The sequence below is a fragment of the Gopherus evgoodei genome, chromosome 4 (assembly GCF_007399415.2).
Source record: "Gopherus evgoodei ecotype Sinaloan lineage chromosome 4, rGopEvg1_v1.p, whole genome shotgun sequence".
NCBI lineage: Eukaryota > Metazoa > Chordata > Testudines > Testudinidae > Gopherus > Gopherus evgoodei.
Genome location: NC_044325.1, coordinates 149,640,814 through 149,653,186, shown reverse-complemented (window position 1 = coordinate 149,653,186; position 12,373 = coordinate 149,640,814).

Here is a 12,373-nt window from a genome sequence, read left to right as displayed (position 1 = left end):
TCTGTCCAAGTTTCCACTTCTTATAAGCTTTCTTTTTGTGTTTAAGCACACTGAAGATTTCTGTGTTAAGCCAAGCTGGTTTCCTGCCATAGTTGCATTCTTTCTGCACGTTGGGATGGTTTGTTCCTGCACCCTCAATAAGGCTTCTTTAAAATACAGCCAGCTTTCCTAGACTCCTTTCTTCCTCATATTAGCCTCCCAGGGGATCCTGCCCATCAGTTCCCTGAGGGAGTCAAAGTCTGCTTTTCTGAAGTCCAGGGTCCATATTCTGCTGCTGTCCTTTCTTCCTTTTGTCAGGATCCTGAATTCAACCATCTCATGGTCACCACTGCCCACACTGCCACCCACTTCTTCCCCTACCAATTCTTCCCTGTTTGTGAGCAGCAGATCAAGTGGAGCATGGCCCCTAGTTGGTTCCTCCTTGCACCAGACAATTGTCCCCAACACTTTCCAAAACCTTCCTGGATTGTCTCTGCACTGCTGTATTGTTCTCCCAGCAGATGTCAAGGTGATTGAAGCCCCCCATGAGAACCTGGGCCTATGATTTGGAAACTTCTGTTAGTTGTCCGAAGAAAGCCTCGTCTACCTCATACTCCCACTCTGGTGGTCTATAGCAGTTGCCCACCATACATTACTCTTGCCTCTACTAAACTTAACCCAAAGACTCTTAACAGGCTGTTCTCCTGTTTCATGCTGGAGCTCTGAGCAATCATACTTCTCTCTTACATGCAGTGCAACTCCTCCATCTTTTGTCCCCTGCCTGTCCTTTCTGAACAGTTTATACCCATCCGTGACAGGGCTCCAGTCATGTGAGTTACCCCAATCATATCATAGTTCCTTGACTGTGCCAGGACTTCAAATTCTTCCCCCCTGTTTCCCAGGCTTTTTGCAAGAAGCATCTTCTTGGTCAGCATAGCTCCAACTATGTCACCTCCTGGGGAGGCTCCTTTTTGGTTCATTTGGGAAAGCTGCCATCTGTGAGCCACAAGAACATAACATAAAAATGGCCATATTAGGTCAGACCAATGGTCCATCTACCTGAGGCCTTTTTGCAATAAGAAGCAGCAGTAGCCATTAGCTAAAAATGCGGAGTCACATCCCATCTAAACTGTACAAAACAACAGAATATCTGGTTGTTAAGAAAGCATTCCAGCCCTAAAGAAGTATAGCACCAACAGTGACCAGATCAACAGTGAGACAGACATTAAGATGTTTATAGAAAAGCTTTTCAAGATAACATTTTGTCCGGTAGAACCACTTATCAATAGTTTCAGTTGAGAAATATATAATTCCTTTTTTTTTACCTTCAATTGTTTCTGTCTGTTGCATAACTGATTTTACATTTGAATTGGTTCCTGTGTGTAGGGGTGAACACGCAAGGATTGGTTAAAGAATTGTTCAATAATACTTCAGTAAAAATGATTGGTTAAGGTACAGATAAGCAAGACCTAAATTTAACTACATAAATGGGGGTCTAAAGGAAATTCTTTGGAACCTAACTCTGGGACCCAGACCAAGTCCAAAGCTGCCAGAACTCGATACCCTGCATGACTATTCCATGCAGAAGCCAAAGCCTGGAACAATCTAATTCTGACTGGCCATTGGGAGAAGCTCATCTGCCCTATTGGGAGAGGTGAGCATTGCATGCTTAGTGAATATATTCTGTTGATGGTTAATAAATATAAGTGAAGGATATTATTTATAAAGGCTCTTTCACTCGGAAAAGATCCTGCCAATCTGTAGAGGGACATTGAACCCCAGGACCAGGGAGGGTAGAGGATGGAAGCCCTAAACTGTGCAGGTAACACTTGTATTTTAATACTACTTTGCTGTGTGTCATTTTTTATAGTTTCTGGAACTGCCGGGTGTTTCTATTTATTTGGACAGTATCCCAGTAGAAGTCCTCAACTTTTCACTGGGAATGTGTGTGATTTGACAGATACTGTATTTGTGACATAAAAATAGGTTGCCATGGAAAAAATTATGTCTTGTAATTAAAAATACAGAGGTCACAAGTTTCCCAGAACAATTAGGGCGTAGATCCTAAGAGGAAAGAATCACAACATAAAAAATCCAAAACTATGTCAGCCTGTAACCTTCCAGATCTAAATGGAGTACAGAAAGTGTTCACAAAAACATTAAGCTGAAATTTTGATCTGACTATCCTGTAATTCACCCAGAATGCACCACCCTTTCCACTGGCACAAACATTTCAGTATGCCACATGACTGTTTTAACACCAATCAGAGAGCAAGGTTTCCTCTCTTTTGACTGTTAGGAACTGATTTCTATGAGTTCTTCATTGAAACCACTTCACAAGTTTACCTAATTTTTGTTTGATCTTTTTCCTAATTTATCAGTAACATAAATTAATAGACCAGCTAGTTAATTAAAGCTGCCCAGGAGCTGTGTACTTTTGGACCCCCATTTTAAATAGTGTTGTTGCTTGCCACAACTGCTGAAAAAGGCATGAGCAATCTTTTTCTCCTTTGTATGTAAAACTCTTAAAGACACAAGAAAGAAATATTTATTTCTAATAAATTACATATTTGTTCACTCTTATTGTGGCCTATTCCCTTTATGTCCTATTCTTCCCATTTAAGCTATGCAAAGAGAAACCTACAGTTAATACATGGCTCCCCATTCACATGACAGAGGGAGGCCCCTTTGCAGCCATTCACTATGGGGGCCCCAAAGTTTCTGGGTTTGAATTTCAGTTGCAGTTCATAAATTCCAAGGCGAGAAGGAACCATTTTGGTTATCTAATCTGACCTCCTGTAGATTACAGGCCACAGAACTTCCCTAAAATAATTCCTTTTGAAGTAGAGCATATCTTTTACAAAACACTCAATCTTGATTTAAAAATTGTCAGTGATGGTGAATCCACCATGACACTTGATAAATTATTCTAATGGTTAATTACTCTCACTGTCAACAATGTATGCCTTCTTTCCAGTCTGAATTTGTCTAGCTTCATCTTCCAGCCATCAGATCTTTTTATAACCTTGCCTGTTATTTTGAAGAGCTCATTATTAAATATTGTTCCCCAGTTAATTATAGGATGTGACCAAGTTACCCTTCAACTTGCAGCATGCAGGATGGTACACCACTCATTAGTTAAGTCTGCTAGAGGTCTTGGTCAGTTGCCAGAGACAGGTCAATTTTCAAAGGAGCAATTATTATGTGGCACATTAACAGAGAACTATGTGGACACCTTAAGGAAGAAAAGGCAAACACTGATTCAGGAGTATCTTTCTCTGCATTTTGTGTTGGGCAGGATTAACCATGTCATTGCTGGTCTTCCACAGTTTGTTTCATCTGTGTTTCCATCATCCTTTAATGTTTCATTGAAACTATTTGCATACTAAGCTATCCCTAGCATGTTCAGGATCACTGCAGGTAGATTCTGCCAAGAAGTCTCTGAAACTTTCATACATAATCACAATGTTCCTCCATAAGTGAAATGGCAGTTAATCAGAAATATATTCCTCTACTGTTCTTTCTGAATTAGTTGAGAAGATTCCTAGAGATGATGAAGGTTAACAGAATCCCATGAATATTTTATGCAGATAATAAATACTAAGTAAATAAATAAATAAATACATGTGTTAGTCTCTAAGGTGCCACAAGTACACATCGTTCTTTTTGCTGATACAGACTAGCACGGCTACCACTCTGAAATCTATGCAGATAATGTTCACATACTCTTTCTTCGCACTTTCTCCAGTTTATTTTTATATTTATTATTTTCACAAACATTTGTTGAAGGTCAACAAAGAGAACCAGTTTTCACACATAAAACAATCAGAAATAATTTAATTCATATGGACAAGGCTCTGCACTGGGGAAAGAAAGTACAGGGAGCTGAGGAATGAGATTTTCTTTGCTTTACATTGTAATAAAATGTTCACCACCTTTCAACCCACAGATTGCCTTTCTTGACTTCCCTGGGAGTTGAAACTCATCGGTTGAGAAACACTGCGTAATCATTAATTAAAAAGGAAAAACTGTGGTAACATCAAATATGTAAGAAAAAGAATGGCTAGATGTGATAGTGGTGCAGGAACTACATCTTCAGAGGGAAAAACAGGAAGCATTGGATGGATAAGGACCGCTAGGTATCTTTTCTTTCATAAACTACTAAGTCAAAGACAGTGCTGATTCCCTTCTAATTTAGAAAAAAGGCAGGCGAGGTGCTTCAAACAATGTCAAAAGAGCTGACTTTTAGCCAGTTTTTGGTTTATTAAGGCCCTTATTAGTGGATGAGGACTTCACAAATTTATTTGTGTTATCAGGAACTATTGGAGTACATATTTTATTTAGAAATGACAGGAACCGGATTTTCTGTTTTGTGAGGAATTCTGTGATTTTGAATTTTTTTCATTCTGAAATGGCATGGAAACAAGAAATTTTAAGATTTCCCACAAATGAAATTTAAAAAAATGTTGTTTTGGGTTACTGGAAACATTTTGTTCTGATTTTGACCTTAGTTTACTTTAAAAATATTATAAAAGGACATACATTTAGAAAATTCATTTTAAAGTTAAAAATTAAAATGTCCTGTCACTGTCTAATGTACAATTTCAACATTATTAAAACACTTTATTTTGATTTTTTTTCAGATGAAATTTCATCAAAATAACTTAAATGAAAAATCCATTTCCAGTCAAGAAAAATTTTCCAACCAGCTCTAATTTTCATGTATTGAAAATAAATAATATTAGTACTCAAGCCAGTTTTTATTGAGCATCAAGGCAAAAAGTAATTATTTCTATATTTTAAAGTAATTAGGGTCACTTTCTTGCTAATTCAAGGGTCATCTCCAGTACCTTTCTTTAAATATTTCACCCCACTTACATAGAATATCAAGGTTGGAAGGGACCTCAGGAGGTCATCTAGTCCAACCTCCTGCTCAAAGCAGGACCAATCCCCATGCTTACATGTCTTTCAACTATCAAATTTTCTTTAAAAAGAAGAATAAAAACAGAATATTTGTAGTGTTCAGTAAACTGCCTTTGCACGGATTTTAGCATGTAACCCAGCTTTTATGAATATGAACCAATCAGGTTGTCCCTATGGCAGAGTGGCTCAGGAATCTTAGTGGTAAACAACTGAGTGAAAGCAGTTAAAAACTCCAAGGTTTACATGAAAAAGGGAGCATCCATTTACTTCCAGACCATTTACAAAATTCTCAACTATTCACATAGTCTTCAGCCTCTTGTGAGAAGGAAAACAATCCTCTAGGCAGCCAGATCCCAAGGGAGCTACAGTGCAGGACATAACCTTTAAAATGCCTCAAACCTCAAACTCTAAAATCCAGAGGGGAATATACAGCATCTCTAGGCCTCTCTCCTGCATCAGCTTTCCATATTCTGAGTTTTGTCAGCAGACTGCATTGGGAAAAGAGTCAGCTTTAAAGGGCCTCTCAGCCTCCCCAGTCCTCCTCTATCAATCATAGCCCTCAGTCTGCTTTCCAAAAGTTTCCTCTCACCTGAGGAAGATGATCAGACTTCTCTACTAGGACTTCCCACTATCCCCCAAGAGGCTACCTGACAAGCAGAAACAACAAGGAGTCTTTTTGGCACCTTAGAGACTAACACATTTATTTGGACATAAGCTTTTGTGGGCTCAAACCCACTTAATCAGATGCAACTAATCTGATAAAGTGATTTTTAGCCCACGAAAGCTTATGCCCAAATAAATGTGTTAGTCTCTATGGTGCCACAAGGACTCCTCATTGTTTTTGCTGATACAGACTAACATGGCTACCACTCTGAAACCTGACAAGCAGAGACACTCAAAGTAAACAAGGAGTACAACGAAGTAAGCCACTCATCCATGGGTTCCTACATACTCCCATGTTAGCATGGAGACAGCTGCTCTAGGCGCACAGAGGGTATAATGACAGAGCCGCAGCAGCCAGGTTTAAGCATGCAGTGCTTGATGTGAGCTGTAATGGGGTGGAACGATACTCCAGCACTTCCTTGGTGGTCCCATCCATTTCTGAAGGATTTAAGCATAACAGTAAGGGTCATTAGCATGGTAAGACCCTGTGACCCTTGTGACAATTAAAGCATCTATGAAAAGATGCATGTTACTTCAGCTCTGGTGGAAGAACATTTTCTTTTTAAAAATATAAGCGTGGCCAAAGACTGTTATTTAGTTACTTTTGAAAGACAATGGCCAGTTACATGATTTATAGGTAAGTTCCCTAGTTCTTACCATTTGATTTTTATCTTAAATGTCTATTAGGAAATAAACAGGAGAAACACAATAGGTGTGGACTGAAAAATCTTTTTTTTTTAAACAAACAACTAATATGATACATTTGTGGATTTCTTTCACTTGCAGACAGAGTCTGGTTAGCATTTTGGGCTGAACCTTTGGAATAGTTTTCCCCTCCCAATAGAGATTACTCCTCACAACAGCAATCACACGCTCTGCACAAGAACAGTTGGATGATTTGAGAGACTTTACATTAATTGTCAAATTAGTACCAGACTCCTGCAGAAGAAGAAACAGAACTCAGCTGCTGAGATCCAGGTGTAGCTGAATTTTGGAAGGGACAAATATCCAAATTAACCAGGGATGTGAGGGACACTACATCTTCAGCCCCTGGAGAGATCTGCATGTACATATAATGCTCTGAAAATATCCAGGGCTAGACTGGGGTACAAAAGAAACCTCTCAGCCTGGGTACTGTCTCTGAGCAAGCTTCTGCTGTGGTCAGTCCTTGTGCCCATGAGAGAACAAACCCGTTTCCTCAGTGCCTTGCCATGGCATGGTACAGCCAGCACACACCCCTATGTCCTGGGAGGGGCTCTGTACCTTTCCCAACCCAGGGGAGTGCAGAAATTGCAAAATCTAGCCCTAAATAATCAATCATCACAACTGTCTTGTGAGGTCAGTAAATAATATTATCCCCACATTAGAATGCACACTCTCCAGGCTAGAGAAGCAAGACATCCTCTTTGATGTTTTCTTCATACTTAAATGCAAAGGTCAGACATGCCTTATTATATACCTCAAATGACTAATTAAGTACTGCTCAGAGCCCTGATCTCTTTCTGCTGGGTTTGGATTCATGTCTGTTGATTCTGGACAAAGACTCTCACAATTGTATGTTCACACAGCAATAGAAAAGGTAAAAACTCCAGAAGCGGGGGTGCAAGAAATTCAGCTTGGAAAATGTATGAGCCAGACTTTCATTTGATATGGAGACAGCAAAATAATTGATAACTGGACGTTTGTGTGCAACAGATTCCAATCCAATTTACCACAAGAAAAGTTCTTCAAGTGCTTGCTCATGTCAATTCCTGCTAGGTGCATGCATGTGCCATGTGCACGGCTGTCGGAAGTTTTTCCCTAGCAGCTACCCGTCGGGCTGGGGGTGGAGCCCCCTGGAGTGGCACTGGTATGGCACGCTATATACGACCCTGTCAGCCCAACCCCCCTTCAGTTCCTTCTTACTGCCTGTGCCAGTTGTTGCAACAGTGGCCTCTTGCACTCAAGTGTCCCACTAATCCCTAGCTCTTCTGTTACTCTCTGTAAATAGTTCCTTTTGTTAGTTAATAGTTCAGAGTTCTTAGTTAATTGTTAATTGTAGTCTCATTACTTAGCAGGTTGGGGGGGGGGCTTCCCCTCCAACAAGTGCCCTGCTGGGTCTTTGGGCATGCCATCTTAAGGCTTCAAACTCTGTAGTTCCTGCATTAAGCGTATGCCCATGGGTGACCCCTGCGACTCCTGCCTCTGGTGTCTGGGAGAAGCCCATCAATAGGACAAGGGTAAGGTCTATAAGGCTTTCAAGCCTCGCACCACGAAGGAGAGGGACATTTGCCTAAAGCAACTCCTTATGCAGTCAGCCCTCCGTCCACAGGAGGACCTGGCCCCTAGCTCCTCAGTGTGAAACACTCCTGCTACGGCACCATCTGCGCTGCTGAGAAAGGACTCAGCATGCCAACCTAGGGGCCGCCAGTCCCCTGGACCCCAGAAATGTTCTCCCCAGTACCGCTCTCATTCCCCGGCTGCCCACAGGAAACAGGCAAAAGGGAAATCCCCACAGTGAGTTAGCTACTGCACCCCCGGAAGGAGATGGAGCAGGGGACAGGCCTATGGCTGGCAGACCCTTGGGCCACGCTCAGCCAACACAGGCCCCTGTCTCTCCTGGGATCTCTACTCTCCTGGACTCACCGCGGCTGCATGATGCCTTCCACCCTGGACACCTTGGAAGCCACTAGGCACCTCATCAAGATAATGGCACCTAAGTCTCCCACTATGAGGGATAAGTCTCCACTCCCTCAGAGCATGGCACCATCTAGAGGCAAGCCTGCCATGTTGGGTCCGTCCGACCTAAATCTCCGCACCATTCAGACGCTGCTCTGAGTCCCAACGCTGCTCCAAGTCCCGGCATCCAACCTATGCCCCATGCCGGTCTGACTAGCATCACCAGTCTGACTCGTGGCACTGGATCCAGAGCCCCGACTCTCAGAGCCGCTCCCATTCAAGGTGGTTATCAGCAGATAAGTTGTGGTCCTGCTCTGTGACCTTGTGGCACCACTCTCAGCACCAACCTCAGCCCACACGCTGTTCACCTTCCAGGCTGACTGAACTGCTCCATGTCATGGTACTGTTTCTCATCGCAGCACTGCTCCCCAATGCGGCACCTCTCTTGCTCAAGGCACCGCTCCCCGTCATGGCGCCACTCCTCGCCTCGGCACTGTTTTCGATTGCAGCACCACTCTACCTTGTGGCACCGCCTCCCACCTCGGCGCCACTCTGCGCTGCAGCGCCACTCTACGCCGTGGTACCACTCCATGCCGTGGCACCACTCCACACCCCATCATCGCTCCCCACTGCAGCACCACTCTGCATTGCGGCACCGATCAACATCGCGGCACCACTACACTTCACGGCACGCATCCCGCCCATGGGAGGAAGATGTTTCTCCGGTGCAGTCTTGCACCGCTCTCCCTTGGCCATTTTGCTCAAGGTTGCCCTCCCTTCGCTCAGACTGGGTATCGGGGCATCTGAGGCACCCAGATCAGGGATGGAGACCCTAAGGCAGGACACTTCGGCACTTTGCCGTTCTGAGCAGATACAATTACAACTCCTGGTCCTTCATCCTCAAATGTAAGAAGCTCCTTCCCTCCAAGTCACAAGAGGAGTTGGGGGCCATTGCAGAATAGGGTAAAGTGGTCACCCTGACTTCCCTCCAAGGCTCCCTTGATGCCGCGGACTCTGCAGCACATATTCTGGTGTCTGGGATTGCAATGAGGTGCAGTGCTTGGCTCCAGTCCTCTGGCCTTCCCCCAGAGGTCCAGCAGACCCTACAGGACCTTCCCTTTGACGGCCAGGGTCTGTTTGCTGAGCAGAACAAGCGTTTCTACTCCTGATACTTCCTCATCCCCAAAGCAAAAGGGGACCTCAGGCCCATTCTGGAACTGCAGGAGCTCAACAAGTTCATAGTCAGCTTGAAGTTCCGCATGGTCTCCCTAAGCACAATCATCCCTTCCCTGGACCCTGGAGACTGATATGCCGCCCTTGATATGAAGGATGCTTATTTTCACATATCTATCACCCCAGCTCACAAACAGTTCCTCCGCTTCGTAGTGAACAAGGTGCATTACCAGTTCACGGCCCTCCCATTTGGGCATTGCGCAGCACCACGTGTCTTCATCAAGTGCATGGCGGTTGTAGCAGCTTTTCTCCACCGCTGCCACATACATGTCTACCCTTACCTGGACAAATGGCTCCTCCAGGTCTGCTACCATCAGCAGGTGGAATCACAGGTGAATATAGTCAGAGAAATGTTTGACCAATTAGGTCTCATACTCAGTGTCAGCAAATCAGTGCTCACCTCAACTCAAAGGATAGAGTTCATTGGAGCCATTATGGATGTGACTCAAGTGAGAGTGTTCCTGCCAGAGACGTGTCACCTGGCCCTCTCACAGATAATCAGCAACCTTTGCAGCTTCCCTACAACCACAGTGTCTCAGGCTGCTAGGCCATATGGCATCCTGCACATACGTGGCTCAACACGCCAGGCTGTGACTCTGACTCTTGCAGGTGTGGCTCGCTTCTGTGTATCCCCCAGGCCATGACAGTCTGGACACAGTGCTGACCATCCCTCAGCAACTCAGTGCTTATGGCAAGTAGAGGAACTGGCTCTACATATTAACATCAAAGAACTCAGGGCGGTCTGCCTCACCTGCCAGGCTTTTCTGATGTGCTTACAGGGCCAGTAAGTAGCGGTGTTGACAGACAACGCCACAGCTATGTTCCCCTACTGTGGGAATTTTGCATAGCCCACTCCATTCTCCTCCGGGCTTCATACCTGCTGAGCATTCAGAATGTGCTGGCAGACATTCTGAGCATACGTTTCCTCACACACGAGTGGTCGATTCACCTGGACATCATCCACTCCTTCTGCAGTTGGGAGTTTCCCCAAATTGACCTGTTTACCACATGGGTCAACAGGAAGTGCCCGACCTTTTGCTCCTTCAGGAGCCAGAGCCCAAGCTCGGTCGTGGATGTGTTCGTGATCCCCTGATCCAGGCAGCTGCTATACGCTTTCCCACCATTTCCACTGATCCACAAAGTGCTCCTCAAAATCTGCAGGGACAAGGCGGACATCATTTTGGTGGCCCCAGCCTGGTCTCGCCAGTACTGGTACCCCAACACCAGGGACTTATCGGTCCAGTCACTGATATAGCTACCTCTCATTCCCGACCTCAGTACACAGGACCACAGCAGCCTCCTTCAGTCTCTCCAACTCACGGCCGGTGATGCAGGTACTTCTGGAAAGCTGCAAACCATCTACTAGGGCCACATACAGGGTGAAATGGAAGAGATTCTCCAGCTGGTGTGCCCAAAGGCAGGTGCTCCCATCCCAGGCTCCCATTCCTTTTATCCTGGACTACCTTATGTACCTAAAGGACCAGAATCTGGCATTTGGTTCTCTCAAAGTCCACCTCTCAGCCATCTTGGCTTTTCTCCCAGGTGATTCTGGACATTTGGTGTTCGCTAACCCCATCGTGGGATGTTTCCTGAAAGGTCTGGAGAAGATACATCCCCCATAAAGTGCCCCATCTCGGCCTGAGACCTTAACCTAGTCCTCTCCCGGCTCGTGGTCCCTCCTTTTGAGCCTTTAGCTTCTTGTTCACTCCTTTACCTCTCTTGGAAAGTAGCTTTTCTGGTGGCTATCACCTAGGCATGACACATGTCTGAGCTGCGGACCCTCACCTCTGAGCCCCCTAACACAATTTTTCATAAAGACAAGGTACAACTTAGGCCTCATCCAGCTTTCCTTCCCAAGGTGGTGTCCTGTTTCCATATTAGCCAGGACATCTTCCTGCCAGTCTTTTATCCAAAGCCACACAACAGCCCTAAAAAGAAATAAAGCTGCACTTACTGGAGGTTAGGAGGGTGCTCGCTTGCAATATCATGTGCACTAAGCCATTTCGAAAGACAGCTCAGTTGTTCGTTGCGATAGCAGAGAGGATGAAGAGATTGCCAATCTCGTTCCAGCGGATCTCCTCCTGGACCACAACTTGTATCCGCACCTGTTATGACTTGGTAAAGGTTCCTCCGCCTGCCATCACAGCTCACTCCACAAGAGCACAGGCCTCGTTGGCAGCCTTTCTAGCCCAAGTACTTCTCCAGGAAATCTGCAGGGCTGCGACATGGTCTTCTGTGCATACTTGCACGTCGCACTATGCCATTGTCCACCAATCTAGGAATGATGATGCCTTTGGCAGAGCAGTACTTCGGGCAGCAGTGCCTTGACTCCGACCCCACCTCCTAGGTAAGGCTTGGGAGTCACCTAACTGGAATTGATATGAGCAAGTACTTGAAGAAGAAGATGAAAAAAAGGTTACTCACCTTTTGTAACTGTCGTTCTTCGAGATATGTTGTTCATATCTATTTCATTCCCCTGTCAGACAGCCAGCAAGAAGGAACTGAAGGGTGGTTGGGCCGGCAGGGTCATATATAGAGCTCCATACAGTCACCACTCCAGGGGGCTCCACAGCCGGCCCGATGGGTAGCTGCTAGAGAAAAGTTTCCGACAGCTGTGCATGTGGCACGCACACACACCTGACTGGAATAGGATCCACCTAACGAAGAAAGGGAAGAGCATCTTCGCAAGCAGGCTGGATAACCTAGTGAGGTGAGCTTTAAACTAGGTTTACCAGGGGAAGGAGACCAAAGCCCTGAGGTAAGTGGGGAAATGGGATACCGGGAGGAAGCAAGAGCAGGAGAGTGCAAGGGGGAGGACTCCTGTCTCATACTGAGAAAGCGGGATGATCAGCAAGTTATTTTAAGTGCCTATACACAAATGCAAGAAGACTGGGTAACAAGCAGGGAGAACTGGAAG